This window comes from Podarcis raffonei, chromosome 7 (genome assembly GCF_027172205.1).
Source record: "Podarcis raffonei isolate rPodRaf1 chromosome 7, rPodRaf1.pri, whole genome shotgun sequence".
Lineage (NCBI taxonomy): Eukaryota > Metazoa > Chordata > Lepidosauria > Squamata > Lacertidae > Podarcis > Podarcis raffonei.
The window spans coordinates 72644458-72664799 of NC_070608.1; the positions used below are offsets into that span (position 1 = coordinate 72644458).

Here is a 20342-nt window from a genome sequence, read left to right on the forward strand (position 1 = left end):
CCTTCTTGCTTTCTCCACATAATGTTCAAAGCAATCCATCAGGATACTCTGTACAATGAGGTGCAGCTGATACAACTGAAAAGGCAGAACAGGTGATAAATAGAATCATAGAATTGTAGGGTTGGAAGAGACCACGAGTACCGTCTAGCCTCACATCCTGTGATGAAGGAATCGTTTGCCCAATGTGGCTCTCGAACCCACAACCCTGAGATTAAGAGTCTTATGCTCCGTTGTCACCCCATTTGCCCTATATTCTCTGATCAGTCACCTAGGTTAGCTGTCAGAGATTAACTTTGGACAGTATTGAAGCTAATGATGCTAAGAGTTCCATCTTGCAGGGCCTTCTTGGTCATGACTCCCTGAATGTAGAATTCCCTTCATTGGAGTCATATAGGCACCCTCCTCTGATAACATTTCACCAGTTGAAGACCTGTTTATTCTGCTTGGCCATTGAGGGCTCATCATCTGCTGTTGTGTGACTATGCAATCTCCTGTTGTTGGCTGTTTAGGGAAGCTTTTAATGTTTAGCAGATTACTGTATTTTAATATTTTATTTTATTTTAGTATTTTAATATTTTGTTGGAAACCACCCAGCATGGCTGGGGAAACCCAGCCAGATGGGCGGGGTATAAATAATAAATTATTATAAAATTATTATTATTGGCTTTCTCTATGTTATTATTATTTTATGGTGCTTTTTGTTGGTCGTCTATTCTGTATTCTGACTCTGTGGCACCCTGGGAAGTTCAGTTGAAAAAGATGGTCTAAAAATATGAGTGATATATAGTGTTAGTCAGAGAAGGCCACCTGAAATCAACAGACTTACGTTATTGATGATTTGGTTGGATATCACCCATGATAAAACAAAAATAAATACATCCACATGCAGCATGTCAATGTACATGGGCTTCCCCAAAAACACATTTGAAAACTCTTCCTATCACTCTGTCATATCCATTTGTACCTGGGCTTTCATCTCAGAATTAGAAATGTGCTTGAATACTTTCAGGAAGAAATACAAGACACACACATATGCTCCCAAGTATAAGATATACTTTGCCACTTTGAGAAGTACACAATTTGTGGACTCCAAGGGTCTTCTTTGTGGCCCGCACAAATTCTGCCTCCCATTTGAAAGGCATTCCTTATAACTTGAATATACGAAAGTAAAGAAATTGCAGGGTTACTTGATGCTGAACTTGTTTCCCACCACAAGTTTAAGCATCTCCAAAATACAGCCCATCCTTCAACGAATGAATTCACTAAACAGGCCAATGAAATGATGGACAGAAGAAGTCTTAAGACTGAGAGCTCTCAACCCATAAATTGTGTTGGTTTTACATGATCTTATATGTTTCCTGGCTCCCTAACTCCATTACTGACTGTTTATAGCAGATGTTGTTGGGGAAATTGGAACTGGTGTGCTGTTATCAAATAAGTTAGAAAACCAGGTGTATGGCTGATATGTTTTGGAAGCAGGTGTGTTTTTCTCCTATCTTATCTAGTATAACCCCTAAACTTTGCATCCCAGTACTTTCTCAGTGCAGTAAACTATTTCTTCCCAAGTATGAAACCTTTTTTTCATATTTTTGAATATGGAGATGCTGGTTGTTCTATAAACTGAGATCCTCATTCCAGTCTAACTCACTGATGTGGTATTTAATTATTGCCTCAAAATAATGAAAGATACAGGGCACACAATTAAACCCAAATGAACCATGTTTAAGTTCCACTGATATCATTGGTAGATAGTTCAATTTAGGCTTACATTTTCCATTAAGTCCAAAGAGACTTAAAATGCTAACCTTTGACTACAACATGCCTATAGCAATCAGATCTGCTTTTTTAAGAAGTCTCAATTCTGGCTTGGCTGCCCAAGGTATCAGAGCTGACCTCCCCGCTAAAGTAACTTGGATTATTTTGGTGCCACTGTGAAACTGTGGTTTGAAAAACCCAACCACCAATAGCTTTCTTTGCACTATAATCTCAACCTTTTATTTAATAAAGGGGATTGTTTTGGGTGAGAACCCATTTATTTTCCCTCGGAGACTATTGAGCATCTAAAAAAATCAAGGCCATAGATGTATTTTGTTTGCTGGTAAATTTGGCCCTGAATTAGGCTGATTTCGTGCTTCTTATCCTTTAGCACATTTGCTAATCCATGGAAGTCCATCCTGTTTTTCACTGTGTGCCTGCCCTAAACACAATTAAGGGGAATCGATTCATTGCAAACAGTATTACCTGCAAGTAAGTGTGCTTGGAGTGCAGCCATTTTTGTTGAGAAATCTTTTAAATCAAGGCCTATTGAACCATTCAATACATTTATACTGCCTCACATACTTCTAATCAGTTTCAGATATGTTTAGTTGCCAAAGTTCTGAACCTAGATCTTCCTAGAAACTGTAGGATTAGGAAAATGCAGGGAAATGGAGGTGGGGTTTTTGGAGGAAGCTATGGCAATTCAGTTGTTTTTAGACGGTCTACAATTTGTGCTTCTATGCTCCTGATACGACCTGAAATACTGGTTTTAACCAGGTTCAGACACTTTTATTGTCATGATTGTCAACTGAGGTACCTGGAACCTAGAGCTTTGTAAGTAAGCTTATTTATCTGCAACAAAGAATGACCAGACAGAACCCAGTGACAGCTGAACCATTCTGATTTTGTAATGTAGGTGTTCCCACCCCTTACGCCACTCAAACCCCCATAGACTTTTTGTCAAAATGGCAATAGACTTTGGGAAGCATGGTTTAGATAGATTGATTATTCCTTCTTAAATATAACACATATAATTATAGTAAGAACTCTCGTGTAGGAGTTAATACAGTCCTGTTCAGACAGTACCCCTTCAGACTACTGAGGAACGGAACACACTTCAATTGTATCCCTGTTTTCCTTCTGTTTTTCTGTTTCCTTTTTTTAAAGGCCCACAATCCCTTATACTGGCACATCAGGGGCTGGGGTCTGTCCTAGTTCTCTTCTACATGTGAATAACTTTCCATTTGTGTTGTTTTTTAATGCATGGGAGCATTTGAAATGCAGAGCCCCAGCCACCCACCCACACATTGCAAATAGGTATTATTCACACGGGACTGTATCAGATGATTATTCTGACTGTATAAATTGGCCAGGCTAAGGCTTAACTCTTATTAGAGTGGCATGGTTGGCAATCCCATCGCCCCCCACAGAGATACAGTGTTGCATAAACCACGCGGGAAGGAAGGGGATAATGAGAGAAGAACCACTCCAACCTCACCTGCCCATTCTACCTCTGATGTTTCTTCAGTCCTGTCCGCATAAATATGTCCTTAGTCTGTGCTTTCTACATTATCTTGTTGCTAAACAGGCAAGAGATGGAACTGTGTCAATCTCCCATACCAAGAATCAGGTCTGAGTCAGCTGTTAAGTTGCATTCCAAGTACTCGCATATTCTGTTTCTTTAATTTACAATCTGCATCCATTTCTGGTATCTTGCTAGAAGCAGCTCTCCCCCCCTCCTTTTTTTTTTTTTTTAAATGCCTCCCAGGACTGTATGTGGAATAGATTCTTGTGCATTCAGTTGATAAGGAAGAATTGTGTGCTGCAGGTGGCACGAGTGCGGGAAGTATCTTTTGAGATATTGCTTCGCTTGCTCTAGCAGAGTGGATAAGATTGGAGAAGCAGCTTCTGAACTAAAGGCTGCTAGTTGGCAGTGTGTAATATTTTCTCAGCACCAGTAGCTTGAGTCAAGGGAATATAAAACATGGAGTGAGGTGGGGGAATTGCCTCTACATATATGCTTTCCCCCCACCTACCCAGCAACATGCTACTGTCTTTCTGAACTTTCTTTGTTGCCAACATAAACTTTATACTTTCTCTCCTTTTTCGTGTGCAGTGCACATAAATCAAAATATGAAAAGAAAATGGTTGCTGCAAAGCAGCCCGTGGGAAAAAAACAGAAATCCTATCAGGAAATGAAATGGCCAAAAAATCTTCCAGGTTTTGCTAGTGCACAAAAGATAAAGGACTTTTTTGTTTTGTTTTGAAGAACAAAGAAGTCATTGCACCATTTTGGATTCTATGCATTTTTATATCACTATATATGCATTATTATTATTTTTTGCTATTACGATTTTATCACTGGCCACGTCGTGTGCTACAGGCTGACTGTATTACATTTATCCTATCTTGATGCTTTGTGTCACCCTATAAACAATATAGAATACCTCTCTACAGTGTGCCTAGACTGCATGATTTTAAATTGATGTAGCCTTATAATATTTGCAGATGTTATAACACTTGAGCTTTTAAGTCATAAATGGTTGGTGACAATGCAGTCCTCTCTCTTGGGGGCAAAGCATTCAAAATATGTTGAATAACACAACACTTGTTTCAGTTTGCATATGCATAACACTTTTGTCTTGATTTCATCCTGAGCATTGCATATGAGAGTCTCTGTTAATTAAATGGACATTTGAATAGTTATGACCCAATCCTAATTATAAACATGAATACATCCTATCATCTGTTTTACAAATTGGGTTGTAGGGTGTTCATATTATTTCACTGTGTTTACTGCAAAAATACTCCACCGGGGACCATTTATGAATATCTTCCCATTACATATTACATGCTATCATTTGTCATCAGAGCCTACCACTCTGGGGCATATCTAGCCAAAGTTAAGCACATTTAATTCCCATTTATATGCAGACTAGGGGTGGATATAGCCTGGATCCAGACACATAAAAGAAGCGTTTCAGTTAAGCACATTGTAAACTTTGTATGAGAAATCGGGTTGGCAAAAGCGGAACTCCACAGCGCCATCTGGTGTCATTGTGTTAGAATGCCTAAAACAACACATATAAAGTTCTTTTTCTTTGCCAATGTAGCTGAGTACTAGGAATATAATGTCATCAAACATATCACATAGTTCATCTAGTTGGTGTGGGATAGAGGCAGTGCTTTTGTTCGGGGGGTACTCAGGGGTACGCAGTACCAGCACCATATTTGTTGTTGTTAAAAAGCATGGCATGTAACAACTTCATGGTGAGTTGTTGTTGTTGTTGATTAGTCATTTAGTCATGTCCGACTCTTCGAGACCCCATGGACCAGAGCATGCCAGGCACTCCTGTCTGACACTGCCTCCCCCAGTTTGGTCAAACTCATGTTAGTAGCTTCGAGAACACTGTACAACCATCTCGTCCTCTGCCGTCCTCTTCTCCTTGTGCCTTCCATCTTTCCCAACATCAGGGTCTTTTCCAGGGAGTCTTCTCTTCTCATGAGGTGGCCAAAGTATTGGAGCCTCAGCTTCACGATTTGTCCTTCCAGTGAGCACTCAGGGCTGATTTCCTTCAGAATGGATAGGTTTGATCTTCTTGCAGTCCATGGGACTCTCAAGAGTCTCCTCCAGCACCATAATTCCAAAGCATCAATTCTTTGGTGATCAGCCTTCTTTATGGTCCAGCTCTCACTTCCATACATCACTACTGGGAAAACCATAGCTTTAACTATGCGGACCTTTGTTGGCACCTATTTTTCTAGGAAAAAAGCACTGGATAGAGGCACAGATAGAGGAGGCTCTGAAAACCCACATCATACGTCAACTAAAACTAGGGACCGGTTTACAAATACAAATTTGTTTGATGCTCTTAGGGAATGACTTTGTGGGTCAGTCTTGCAAGAGGTTACCCTATGGTGGCAGGGGGCGGGGAGAAAAAACACACGTGTTCACCAGGGGTTCTGTCTGTGTTCGTTTTTGCACAACTGTAAGAGTGGGAGGTGCTTGTTCCCGGCAAAGTCAAACAAATGTATTGTAGAGAAAGAAAGCTTGTTCGATTTCATGTGACACATTTTACAGTGGCCATTAACTGAATCCTTCCCCTCCTCTCTCAGCTTCTTGTCACATCTACGCTGTGCATATCACACACTACCCCTCTGTGAAGGTGTGTATCAAACTCTAGCTGGCCACAACGGTGAGACTTTACAGAGAAGCAGAGATGTTCTGCAACGTCCATCTTTTGTGTTTTTGACTTACGATTGCTGATATGTCCGTTTGGTCCCTTTTCGGGTGGGTGGCTTTTCGGATGGGCCCTGGTCCTCCCTGCCAAACTGGCCTATCGCAGGCTGGATCGTCTTCCTGACACCAAATGGGCCAATTGCAGCAGGAATAAGGGGGCATTCTCCTGGGCGTCCCCCTGGCCATGCCCAGGACATTTGAGGTCCAGCGCCGAGGGCCTTCTGGCAGTTCCCTTATTGCGAGAAGCAAAGCTACAGGGAACCAGGCAGAGGGCCTTCTCGGTAGTGGCACCCGCCCTGTGGAACGCCCTCCCATCTAATGTCAAAGTGATAAACAACTACCTGACATTCAGAAGACATCTTAAGGCAGCCCTGTTCAGGGAAGTTTTTAGTGTGTGACACCTTAGTTTATTTTTGGTCTTTGTGGAAGCCGCCCAGAGTGGCTGGGGAAACCCAGCTAGATGGGCAGGGTACAAATAAATTAATAATAATAATAATAATAATAATAATAATAATAATAATAGTAATGCCCGGATGGTGGGGCCTTTTGGCTTTTTCTCTCGCTGTGCCGGTTCTTCAACCCACGCTCCTTCAGATTAGGGTTTTCATGGATACTCGGACCTTGCTATGGAAAATGTTGGTCGCCTAACCTTCTCATGATCGGGCAGGAATTTTTCCTTCTTGGTTAATCAGCACCACCATTTGGGTTTTCACCTACCTCATAGCAATCGTCACAGCTTTGTAAGGTGGATAGGCATTGGGTAAGCCTAGTCTTGGGTTGGAGGGGCGGCTGTAGCCTCTGCCTGCCCCTCCACGGCTAAAGGTGTCATGTTAAAAGGTTCCAGGAGGAGTGGCTTCTGTCCGATGCCCAGGTGGGGGCTAGGGCCATACTATTCCTCCAACAGGAACCTCTCAGGGGATTCCCCAATTTGATGTAGGTCATAGGGTGTGCCCGCCACCGGCTTCATCCCTAGAAACCCTCCCAGTGGACGGGCAGGAGTGACATGTGCAGTTGCTTACCACAATGCCTATGGCCAAACCTCACATCTGTAACCAATAAAGTTGTGGCCTTATTTGACCCCAAAACCAATATATTGTGTAGTGTCTAGTTATTTACTTCTTGGGGAATGGGGTGATCACGCAAACACATTTGAGTCATTACTTGATGCTGCCTTTATCAACAAATGGGAAGTGTCCTTTTGGCCATTAATGTTTAGAACTTATCTGCTGTTCTCCTGAAGGGATCCCATTTCTGACTCATTTTTTATGGTTTCCATACATTGCTCATTCCCTCTCCTGCACACAATCCAGTTTGTCTTTACTTTATAAACAGGTCATATTTTGAATTCTCCTTTAATGGGACTAAGTGAAATTTTGGTGGCAACCATACTTGATTTGTGGGCTGAAATTGCCTTGGTGGGTAATAGGTTGTTCAGGCCTCTCTCGGATATCAAACCTAAATGTTCACATTGTTGGCATTTTACCTTTGATAACCTGGTTCCTTCCAGACGTTTGGTGCTCTTCCTATTAGCCCCAGCCAGCATGGCCATACAGGTTGTGACTATTGGGAGTTATAATCCAAAACACTTGGAGGGCACCAGGTTGGTGAAGGCTGCAAACTATGCAGGCTCTTCTTGCTTAGCTATTCTAATGCTAGCTTGCATGCAGTCATTTTATGCATGAACTGGGTCACAGCATGCATTTGTGGAATGGCCCGCAAACTGGATTCCAGAAAGGTGGATAAAGTTTAATTAGAATGCTTAATTCACTGAGAGAAGCAACATAAAATACACACTGCAACTTGCTATTGTTAACTGCATTATTTTTAGATGGTGTGCTCTTATGAAAGGAATGGAAGTGAAAATATCATATGAAAAATTACTACATTTTTCCTCTAGTCTTATAATTCTGCAGTATGCCAGGTTATTAAATTTATCAGCAATATACCTTGGTTTTGAAGGAATTTTTTTTCTGAGCCAAGGCAAGCAACGTGAACTTTTGGGAACTGGGACTGTATATCTATATCTGCCAATCTGCTTGCATGTATAAAAGAGCATTTTGCTTCTGTGGATGTGCAATGGGCTCAAATGGCACTTTTGCAAACCAAGATTTTCTTAGGAGTCATAATAATCCACCTATCTTCTTATAACCTTACAATTCGTGTTGGTTCATGTGTTTGATTGGCCCTGTAATTCTCTTTCATAGCACACGATAGAGCCAATGTTCCTTGCTCCACAACAATACATAACATATTGTGTGTGTGCCTAATTTCCTTTTGCAAAATATTTTCAAATATGTAAAAACATGTAACATGCCATTTTGAAAGGTTAAAAAAGAATCACATTTCTTCTTAACAGATGCAGAGAAAAAGGAAGGGAGAAAAAGACAGAGTAAAACATCTGTTGTCTCTCAACATTTTTTCTCCAGGTGTAGTCGTAATAATAAGTTCCATCTGTCTGCAAACTGTTGCCAGTCGGACCTCTTCATGCACTAGCTTCCAAGTGAACTGCTTGCTTGTCCAAGGTGGGGAGGGACTCATCCTCTTTGTCACCAGAGTAAGAGTAATACAGTCATACCTTGGTTCTTGAACACCTTGGTACTCGCACGTTTTGGCTCCTGAATGTCGCAAACCTGGAAGTGAGTGTTCTAGTTTGAGGACATTTTTCAGAAGCCGAACATCCGACACAGCTTCTGCTTGACTGCAGGAAACTCCTGAAGCCAATCGGAAGCCGCGCCTTGTTTTTCGAACACTTTCAGGAGTTGAATGAACACCTGGAATGGATTAAGTTCAAGAACCAAGGTACCACTGTACCAAGTTGTATATGCATGTGAACTGGCCCATCAGATAAAAGATCTCAGGATTGTCATTAGTTATTTTCAGTCCTTTGGTGAATTTCAACGTCCAGGTACCATGTGCCTTCTGTTAGTCTTTGTTTGCCACTGAGCAGTGCTTTGGAGTCACAAGACTCTGTTTACATTCCACACATTCCATATTATTGGAAGTCTCATGGGAGACAGATGTGACGTACTGGTTTCTTTTGTTGTTCTGTTGCTCTCTGTTTTCATAGAGAGAGGATGTATATTTCTTTGCTGTCTGCATAGTAAAAAATAAAGCATAGTGATGTAGCCATAAATCTCATCACTTCCCTGTGCGGGAAACTCTGCTGAATGGGAATGGTCCTGAAGCCTCATCAAAGGCTCAGGTTGTTAATTATCATCGGGGACGATTCCGAAGGCTCGGCCGGAGGAAAACGAGCTTTATCAGCTTGGCCGAGCAGAGATTCCGACACCTACCACCCCACAGGTCACCTCTGACCAAAAGACCACTCAAGATGACATTGTATGGTTCAATTTAGGCCACAACCTTATTGATCACAACAGTAAGAGGTTTGGCAAAGGCATTGGGTAACAACCAGCATCATCATGCCCAACTGCTGGATGACTGAACCAGGGGTCAGACAAATGTTGAGGAGGCCCTACGACATGCATAAAATAGGTGCCACCTCACAAGAGCAACCAACTCAAGAAGTGCTATGGCTCTAGCCTGGGTGTCTGGACAGAAACATCTCCTCCATGATCCCTTTAATGGGAAACCCCTATCCCCTTGGAGGGGCAGGCAGAGACTTATATTCTCCCCTCCAACAACTTGTTTTCACCCAATGTCTTCCCTCCCAGAGCTGTAACAATTGCTATGAGGAAGGCAAAAAACAAAAACAAAACCCCAGACTGGCCAACTGCTCCCTGGCCCTGAATACGGTGGCCAATTAACTCCATAGCAATGTGTAGTTACAAGCACAGCAACATGGAAGGTAGGTAAGAAATCCAGGAATGACTGCAGTGACCTGTGAGATGCAGGCTTGCTATTATCCCCACGGGAGCGGACCTGAATGAAGTCTGTGGTGGACCCAGTCAAGTCTCTCCCCCCCCCCCAATTAGGATTGCCATATTTTGAAGAGCAAAACAGAGGGCACATTTGCCAACTTCTCCTTTTAACTATGGATTGCTATGACGGCTCTCATTTTACATCCCCATGAAAAAGAGGGAGTGTCCTGGGAAAAGAGGACATATGGCAACCCTACAAATGAGCCCACCTCTGAGCCCAAGATTGGCCAATTTTTCAGGAAGGCTAATTCAAATGATCCAGCCCAGAGGCCGGAAGCGGGGCTAGTCAGACATTTCAGGAAGTGGGGTTATTCAGACATTTCTTGGGTTTTTATATGTGCTTTTGATGATGTGTGAAACAGGTCTTTTAAATCTTCGTCTCTCATAGTCCAGGCATTACATTCTGTTCCCACCTCCGACCTGATTGCAAGTTTCCCCCATTCCATTCCCTTGAGTTATTTTGGGACTGGCTTTTTAAAGCTTTTTACCCTACAGACTTTTTCTTTTGTTGTTGTGGGTGGGTGGGCAATTGTGTTTATTTTGGGGTTATCTTGAATCTGCCAGTACTTCTCTCTTGTGTATCAGTTGTTGTATAGCGCTCCAGTTGGAGAAGAGCCTTTGCCAAAGGTGTCACAGGCTTTGAAGGGAGAAATGTGCTAGGAGGAAGGCACGCTTGGCAAATGCGCACTGTGATCAGCTCCTGCCCGGAAACCAATGTCCCCGCTGTGGAAGGATGTGTGGATCCAGAATTGACCTCCACAGTCACTTACAGACTTATTGTTAAACCCGTGTTTATGGAAGACAATCTTACTTGGCTACGAGTGATAGCCAAAGAAGAAGATAGAAGTACAACTCTGAGAAAACCTGAATCCATATTAGCATACAGACTTTAAAACTTGTTTTTTTATTCAGTTAGTAAAGTATTTATACACTGGCATATCTTCAAATCATCGGGACAGTGTACAACAACACAAAAACGTTTAAAAGCAATACAAAGCGGTGGTTAAAATGACTGGCTACCTGAGGAGTTTTTTGAAAGACGACATAGGCCTCTTGCAATTTAATATCGAATATATACTAGAACAGGGCTTTGAACCTTGTTTCGAATCTTGCCTCCCCTACAGAAACTTGAAATTGCACCCCTGCTGGTGACACAGGGCATTGCAGCAGCCATATGGAGAATCCTAGCCCTGTATAGGAGAGAGACATCATAGCTAAAATAGTCCTTGCTCTCTGAAGCAAGTTCTGGTTAAATATACACCTTTTGCAGTTTTAAAATCTTATGCACTTTGACTTTTTTTTCGGGGGGGGGTTCCTCCTCTGATGGAGAATGTGCTACATAGCTGTCCATTAATGCTAATCTTCAGTTGGTGACAAAATGCAAGCATAAATTTTAAAGGACGTTGGCGGGGGAAGAGAGAGAGAGAGAGACACTAATGGATACATGGGGAATGAAGTAGATTCATTTTATTTTCTGTAAGTCATAGGCCAGATCTACTTTTCTGGAGATTAGCTCTGACTATGAATATCTACTGCAGGTAGAGTTAATTCTTTTTTTAAAAAAACTAACTAACAACCTGAGAGCATTAATACTTATATAGACATAGATTTAGATTATGCACAGTTTTGACATGTTCTTCTTTGCCTTAACTGGCCTTAGATGAGCTTACTGCTTAAAATAGACTGAACAGAATATTATGGCATGGGAACTAGGTGGGGGAAGATGCAAGGGTGATCCTGACTATGGGTATTTAGGTAGATTTATGCAATAAGCTACCAACAGGGTGACAGTGTATTTTAGGAGCCAGTGTGCCATACCCAAACATTTCAAACTGTGTGAAATTTAAATGCATCCTTGCAGATTCTTAGGATTGCCGCGGAGGGTGTACTCACTTGCCACAACTCCTGTATTTGCATGTATTTGCAAGCATCTACTTGTCACATGGGACGCGGGTGGCGCTGTGGGTTAAACCACAGAGCCTAGGGCTTGCCGATCAGAACGTCGGCTGTTCAAATCCCCGCGACGGGGTGAGCTCCCATTGCTCAGTCCCTGCTCCTGCCCACCTAGCAGTTCGAAAGCACATCAAAGTGCAAGTAGATAAATAGGTACCACTCCGGCGGGAAGGTAAACGGCGTTTCCGTGTGCTGCTCTGATTCGCCAGAAGCGGCTTAGTCCTTCTGGCCACATGACCCGGAAGCTGTACGCCAGCTCCCTCTGCCAATAAAGCGAGATGAGTGCCGCAACCCCAGAGTCGGTCACGACTGGACCTAATGGTCATAGGTCCCTTTACGTTTACTTGTCACATGCCTGCTTTATGCTTACAGGTGCATCACCAAGGCATCCCCACCCCATGCTTTTCTGATGGCATGGGAGCTGCTGCAGCACTGCCAATTCTTTCGCTGCCAGGGTAACATGGGGCAACCTCAGCCACTGACATGCCAATGCAGAGTGGCTACAAGTACCACATGGCAGAGACAGTCCTCTATTTCAAAGTATCCTCTCTGTTTGAAGGACTGTCCAATCCAAATCTGGTTTGAAGCAAAGAACCAAAAACAGGGCCTTGAAATTGCACACAGAGAGTAGAGTTTTTATGTCAACCTTCTTAAATGCATCCCTCTCATTTGAACTGTCCGGAAGGTTGCCAAACATCCCCTTCCAGAATAGACTTTGCTCTTGTGGTATGAATACACCAGATACAATATACCATATAATTTTGGACTGCCCTTTCTTCAACATTCTTCGGAGAGACCTACTCACGGCCCCTTTGAAGCTTAAAGTATCTACTTGCAAAGGATTTGTAATCCAGTATCTGTTGAGGGATTATATACCCAGAACTACTGAGATTGTTTTAGGATATTTAGCCAAGATCTTTATAGTCAAATTTAAAACAACTTAATTTTACTTAATGGTGGCTACTGAATCTTTTACATGTTTTTTGTGTTTAAAATATCTGGATTACCAACGTTTTATGGATGGTTGGGTCCCCCCCCCCCTTTCTCTCTCTCTTTTATGATTTTATTGTCTAAATTATGCCAATAAAGGCTGAATGAATGAAAGGATGCATGAGTAGACAGAGTGGTCACAGGTCATTCAATCTTTACCATGTGTGATGGATTCTATTTCTTTTCAAATTATAGTAGGTACTTTAAAAATGTGTAGCTATATATAGCGTATGTGAATTTTATGTGCACCTGTGACCTCTTCTTGCATGCATGAGGCATAATTGGCCACTCTGTGTCAGCACAAATGTTCTTGAAATTGGGATGCTGGCATAAAGAGAAGTCACAACTTGAACTCCAACTTGGCCTGGTTCACAGTGATGCTGCTGACATATGAAGTCCTGAGCGACTTGCAACCTGGCTATCCAAGAGAATGCATTGCCCTTAACAAACCTGTCCCTTCAGGTATACCCTGGAGAGGTCACTTCATTGCTGCAAATACAGCCGTTTGACTTCACCCTTGGAGGCGTACTCCATTGTCTCTCAAGACAGACAACAAGAGATCAGGACTTCCTTGTTCTTCAATCATCTGCACATGTATATCTTGTGGCAATGGGGGGGTATTATATGCTGTGGCATCGCCTCACTCCTGAAGGATGACAGGCTTCAATCTTAGTTGTACTTCAGGGCTTGTTGATGAAGACCTATACAGTGGTACCTCAGGTTACAGGTTACAGACTCCGCTAACCCAGAAATAGTACCTCGGGTTAAGAACTTTGCTTCAGGATGAGAACAGAAATCGTGCGGTGGCTGCGCGGCAGCAGCAGGAGGCCCCATTAGCTAAAGTGGTACCTCAGGTTAAGAACAATTTCAGGTTAAGAACGGACCTCCAGAACGAATTAAGTTCTTAACCCAAGGTACCACTGTATAGTCAACAAAACACCTGCTGATTTAAATGTCCAGTTTTAAGTGATTTTTATACAGTTGTACCTTGATTTTTGAACAGCCTAGTTCTCAAACGTTTGGCTCCCGAACAATCAAAACCTGGAAGTGACTGTTTCAGTTTTCAAACGTTCTTTTGGAAACCGTACATCCAGTGGGGCTTCCACAGCTTCCGATTGGCTGCAGGAGCTTCCTGCCGCCAAACAGAAGTCGTGCTTTGGTTTTCGAATGCTTTGGAAGTCAAACAGACTTCCAGAATGGATTCCATTCGACTTCCTTGTTTTGCTCATGTACCTTGTACACTGACCAGGGATTTTATAATGAAGGGCATCAAATAAATATTTGAAATCAATCAATCATATCACTGAACTACATGATCTCTCAAATTTGCCAGCTAGCTTTTCACACACATACACAAACACACAACTCGCTCCACACGATATCTGAGCAAATTAAGATGATGGGTATCTGGGAGTCTCACCACTACTATGTTCTTTAGCATGCAAAGCAGCATTGTAAATAGTAAAAAAATTACTTCTTTTTTTTTAAGGAAGAGAAGACACATAAGATTTGAGACCCAGTGCAAAAGCTTCTGACGGTACCTTTGCATCTAATTTTCTGTGCAGGATTACAACCTTGAATCTTTTTCAGCTTTTACGAACACGCTGGTTCAAAGGAGAATGATTTATGCATATATTTCTCTTAAGGAGTGCCTGCCTCCATACTCACAGAGAGACTTTTCTGCAGAGCCCTGAGAAATAAGAATTGAAAACTGAATGATGATCTGAAGTACTGTAGAAATAATCCTATTAAAGGTTTGCTACCTATACATATTCAGACTAATTCAGAAGTCTGCGCTTTGAGTAACAGAGATCAGGATGCCAGAGCCAGTTTAAATTGGATAGAAGAGAAGGAGAAGACGAAAGATCATGTGGATAAAATTACAAAATTGTATTTGTCTGTCGCCTTAAATTATGTTTGTGGTGCAGCCAGATGTTTGAAACCCTTCATGTTTTTGCAGTCCTAGGAATACCATAAAACAGGGTGTGTTTACAACAAAAAGTGGTTCTTAAACAATTCTCTCCCCCCCCCCCAATTGCCTTGTACTTTTCAAAGCCCAGATCCAATGACAAGGAGCTCTTGCTTATGTGCAATCCAGTTTTCATTTTAATGTATTAGAAATAATTTTGCTTAACATTGCTATGGATACTTAACCCTTTATTCACCAAAATATTGTAGGGATTGTGATGCAGTTCCAAGGAAAAAGGCTATTGCTTGTAATGTGTGAGTGTGTATGTGTGTAAATGAGACAATTTACATTATCACTGGGTTATAGAAATTGCACTTTGTCTTTTTCTGCATCTTGTCGTAGGATAACAAGACTAGCTACATTCTCATTTAAATCAATCCTTTCTTCAAAAGTCACTTACCTTTAAGCCATGCTAATGTTACATGCTTTGGCTACCCTTGAAACCTCTCCCTGAAGTCGACCATTTCCCATACATACAGTCTTACTGTTTCTCTGAACACGCACACAAAAGGGAAACATTAAGCATGTTAAATGAATCTAAATTAGGCATTATAGTGGCATGTCAGAGCAGGCAGGGTTATGTTAATAATGTATTGACCCACCTGAAGGTGAACAATAGAGTTTCCTGATGAAATTCCCATCAAGGTTTTTTTTCTTGCTTCCTCCTTCAAGGTTTATGATTTTAAATCCTTTGGTGCCATCTTGTGGTCTGCATAACAGTTTTTGAGAGGAACATGTTTTGAGGAGTATGTATCTAATTCTTTTTATTAAAAAAAATGTCATCTGTAACATATCATAGGATGGAAGATGTGTCATATTCTAAAAATTCTGAAAATATGAAATGACTAAGATGATGACTCCAGGAAAAATATAGAAATCGATAGGAGTCTCTCAGGCCTGATTCAAGCATCATCTTTGTGATGTGTTCGCCTCTCAGTGTGTTTGGCTCCCACATTGCCTCTGTGCCACTTGACTTTTTGCATCATGTGGATTGTCAGAGTTGCATAGGCAATGCCCACAACAATGGCAACAAAGAGCACTAGAGTGGGACCAGTGGGATGGGCAATACTTGCATGATTCCACTGAGAATGGGATGATAAAGGAGTCATTTTGGACTCACAGCTGTCCATGGAGGCACAGGTCAATCTGTAACTGGCTATATTACAATAGTGCTACTGATTTTAATATGATTGATCTCATATATCCGTTAAAGCTAGAGAAAAGGACATCCTAATTGCTTTATCTTAATTGCGGATAAGAGTGTTTTACAGTTGCTTTGCCTGCTTGGTCCTTATCTTTAGCAATAGACCTATGCAGTGTATAATGCAGGACTCATAATTAATGTTCATAAGAACGTAAGAAGAGGCATGCTGGGTCAAGTCCAACATTTCCTTGCCACAGTGGACAACCAGGTAGTCATGAGAAGCCTACAAACCATGCATGCTCCTTCTGATCTCATCTCATTACAAACGTTTGCAATGTAATTCCACATCAAGTGGAAAATGTCGACTGTTATTAATTAGGCTAGTGGGCCACTATGAATCTGAAACATGAGTTCCAGTCCCAGAGCTAAAATTTGAATTTCTAACCTCATGCTCTTTCAAAAATCTAGTGATAAATAGTTATATAGATTAGATTACAAACCTTCAGTGTGGGGATCACTGAACTTTTGTGCTTGTAATGTATTATGACGCACAAACTAAATAACTGTAGTATACAATTTTTTTAAAAGTTAAAGAAGGTATGTGCCTTTTTTGGGGATGTGACTTTTCTCAGTGAATCAGTCTTCCAAATGGAAAATAAAACTAGCAACTTTCAGTCCCTCACTTCACCAGATATGTAGGTTAAATACATTCTAGGCAAATCAGCCTAGACCATCCTCTTTCAAAGGTCATCTGTGTTGCTTGTTCTAGAGTTTAATTCTTCAGTGTCTGTTGAAACCTCTACAAAAGGCTTGTGCATGGGTCATCAAACTGAGGGCAGTATGTCAGAAGGACATATGGTAGGGAAAATGTTGACTTCTGAAAAGAATAAAAAAAGACTGAATTCCTTCATTTCATCTCTACACTCAGATATTCCACAACTATAATTCCCAGTATTTTTTCTTGTTGGCATGTGTCAGCGCTGCCCGAGGTCCCAGCTCACACAAGACCAACACTGCTTCGTTCTTTAGTATAAAAGTCTTTATTGAAGTTCAGTTTCACTTCCACACGCGCAGTGTGCAACGCTACGTCTGTAACCTTAGACCGCCGAAGCTCCGTCTGAATCTCCTCCCCCCTGACACCAGTTTAAGATTCTAGCCTTACTCCACCTCTTCCTCTGTTCCTTCCTTCTCTGGGTCCGCCTGCTAGTCGGGGTCTCACCCTTCCTAGACTCTTCTGACGCTGAGTCCCCTGACTCTTCCCCCTCCCTCCTTTGGGCTTTAGGACCTGGCTCCCAATCCGGGTTTTCTGCTGTCCCGCGCTCCTGCACATTTGAACTTGGCGCGCGCAGCCTCCCACTTTCCTTCTGACCGTTACACTTGTGTCACTGCTCCCTCCTTCGGGGAGGCTAGCTGGACCTGACCTCCCCTCCGTTTCCCCACTTTCCGATGGGGGCGTGGTCAGCCCTGACTCATCTTCTCTCCCCGCTGGAGGAGAGGCTGGTCCTGACTCATGTGACTCTTCCCCCCCCACTGCGCTCTGGTGGGGGAGCTGGTCCTGATCCTCCGCTGCTCTCTTGGGAGTCCCCGCTGGCCCCTTGCTTCTGGTGCGTCCCCCCTGGGACCCCCCTTGTCCTTACCATAGGCGCCCCCTTCTGGGAATCTTCTGATTCGCTGGAGAAGCTCATGGAATCTCTCGGGTCACTGTCATATTCCCCTACGCTCCCCTCGGATTCCTCTCCTCCGCTCTCTATTTGCTCTCTCCCCTGTGCTTCTGCTCCTGAGCCTCTGACAGCATGGGACATATTTGTAGAAATACATAGGTTAAAATACTCTGCTGCATACCCCCCGCTTGGATCTAGCTGTGCTTAATGAAACGTTCTCAGAATGATGTACATATCAACCCTGTAATATAATGTTTCCTTGCTATATCACCGTTCCTGAAACCAAGGAACCAAGTTTCTCTTTTCTGTGAAAATTGTTTGCAAAAGTCTAATCGCCAGGACTCTACCTGACCCGTTCAAGGGCACATAAATATCCATTGAAGGGAAAACTCTAGGAAACTTCATTTGTTTCAGAAATCTCTCAATGTTTGTGGATGTTGCTTTCCCTTATTACAGCTGACTGCTTAGCCAGAGGCTACACATACAGAAAGCCAAACAGGAATAAACCAATATTAACATGCAGATGCTTGCTAGTAAATGTGATATGATACAACATCTGGCATTTCAATTTAACATGGGATTTTCAGTTTATAGGTTACATTTTCTCACCCCGGCAAAGTTCTCTTGACAAAATATGACCCTAATTCCTGTTTATCTTCCAAGCCTTCAGAAATATGCATATGTATATAGCTCTGTGAGAGAGAGCTGGAAACTGGTTTATAGACTCCCAGTAAATGTAGCTTGCATTCTGCAAGCATAGATGCATAGAGTATGGATACTACTGGAAATTTAGCCTCCTCCAAATCCAACAAAACATGGCAATAATACATCTCATGTTAAGTTTTGACTTGCTCTGTGCTAGAATACTGACTAATATTTTGTGGAAATCTTTATGCTTTTGAAGGTGTGTGTGTTTGTGTGTATCTCCCATATTCAGACTCTTGAGTTATTTTAGTTTTCCGGGTAGTGTTGAAGTACCATGATAATTGTAGGGTCTGTTTCTTTCTCACTTATCTTGAAGGCAAAGGCTCTGTTAGACTGCTAGCATTAAAGGACATGCCCCCCCCAAAAAAAACAACAACAACTATCTGCCTTTAATCATCCAAATATCATCAAAAAATATGGATGGAATACAGTGGTACCTTGCTTCCTGAATGGCTTGGCTACCAAATGGCATCCATATTAGCCTCATCTCCCCACTACTCCATAAGTAGGGATGCGGGTGGTGCTGTGGTCGAAACCACTGAGCCTCTTGGGCTTGCTGATCAGAAGGTCAGCAGTTCGAACCCCTGCAATGGAGTGCGCTCCCATTGCTCTGTTCCAGCTCCTGCCTACCTAGCAGTTCAAAAGCACACCAGTGCAAGTAGATAAATAGGTATCACTGTGGCGGGAAGATAAACAACGTTTCCATGCGCTCTGGTTTCCATCACGGTGACCGGTTGCACCAGAAGCGGTTTAGTCATGCTATCCATATGATCCAGAAAGCTGTCTGTGGACAAATGCTTGCTCCCTTGGACTGAAAGCGAGATGAGTGCCACAACCCCATGGTTGCCTTTGACTGGACTTAACCAGGGGTCCTTTACCTTTTTTTACCTTTACTCCATAAGTACCCAGGGCACACAGGACAAGTCTATACCTCCCTGCTGCTTTCAGATACCAACCCTACTGCAAAATACAATGTTGCCAGGTTCTGCATAGCAGCGATCAAAACTTGTCAGATGATGACAAACTGGATTTAATGAACACTCATATCAGAGTGCTTATAAATTGATAGCCATAGCCATTTATATACTAACCTTTTATGCCATTCCACATCCATTTAATGCTCCTAACCCTTCTTTTAGCTTCCTTTTATTTGAAGAATTTTAGCTTTCCAAAATATTTTACAGATTTTTAATGATTGTACCCCACCCTATTTATGCTGGTGTATGATCATAGTAAAGATTTGATTGATTGATTGATTGGCTCCCAAATGTTGCAAACCTGTTCCAGTTTTTTTTCTTCAAGCCAAACATCCGTTTTGGCTGTCAGCATTGTTTCTGGGGCCAGTCAGCCAATCAGAAGCCGTGCCTTGGTTTGTGAACGTTTTGGAAGTCGAATGGACTTCCAGAACGGATTGAGTTCAGGAACCAAGGTATCACTGTATGCTGCTTTCAATCTAGATTGATTTTAGGTGGATGTAGTTATTTGAGACACAGTTGAAAACCATCCCCTTGGTTAGGTTATCCATGCCTTTTCCTCTTTGCAGTTGCCCCGAGTGAAGAATGAAGAAAGTGGAGATTGCTATCATAGTCTACACCCAACCACAACATCATTGGGCGGATACACACACCCCTTGCCAGAACCACCTCCATCTGTTTTCAAATGAACACACTGCAGGGTAATGCAGAATCAGTGCAGTGAGCCTTCTTCCCACCACTGCCCCAATAACTAAATCAGTTTCTCAATAAGTATTCTTTAGAGGGAGGGAGGGGAGATACAATGGCATTAGATTGGGTGTGGGTAACCTAGAAGTGGAACGCGGTTGGCGCTGTGGGTTAAACCACAGAGCCTAGGACTTGCTGATCAGAAGGTCGGCGGTTTGAATCCCCGTGACGGAGTGAGCTCCCGTTGCTCGGTCCCTGCTCCTGCCCAGTTCGAAAGCATGTCAAAGTGCAAGTAGATAAATAGGTACTGCTCTGGCGGGAAGGTAAATGGCGTTTCCGTGCGCTGCTCTGGTTCGTCAGAAGCGGCTTAGTCATGCTGA

At 42.4% G+C, this 20342-nt stretch overlaps 1 protein-coding gene and 1 long non-coding RNA gene across 8 annotated transcripts in view; one reads left to right on the forward strand and one right to left on the reverse strand.

Annotated features, from left to right (window-relative positions):
• CDH10 (cadherin 10) overlaps positions 1 to 20342 on the forward strand; it is a 132471-nt gene that overhangs the window by 6513 nt on the left and 105616 nt on the right. The window lies entirely within an intron of this gene.
• On the reverse strand, positions 14306 to 15787 carry LOC128417887 (uncharacterized). The gene is made up of 3 exons (XR_008331594.1): positions 15394 to 15787; positions 15192 to 15283; positions 14306 to 14512 (listed from the first exon to the last, which is right to left on the reverse strand). It is a non-coding gene; the product is annotated as an uncharacterized LOC128417887 (long non-coding RNA).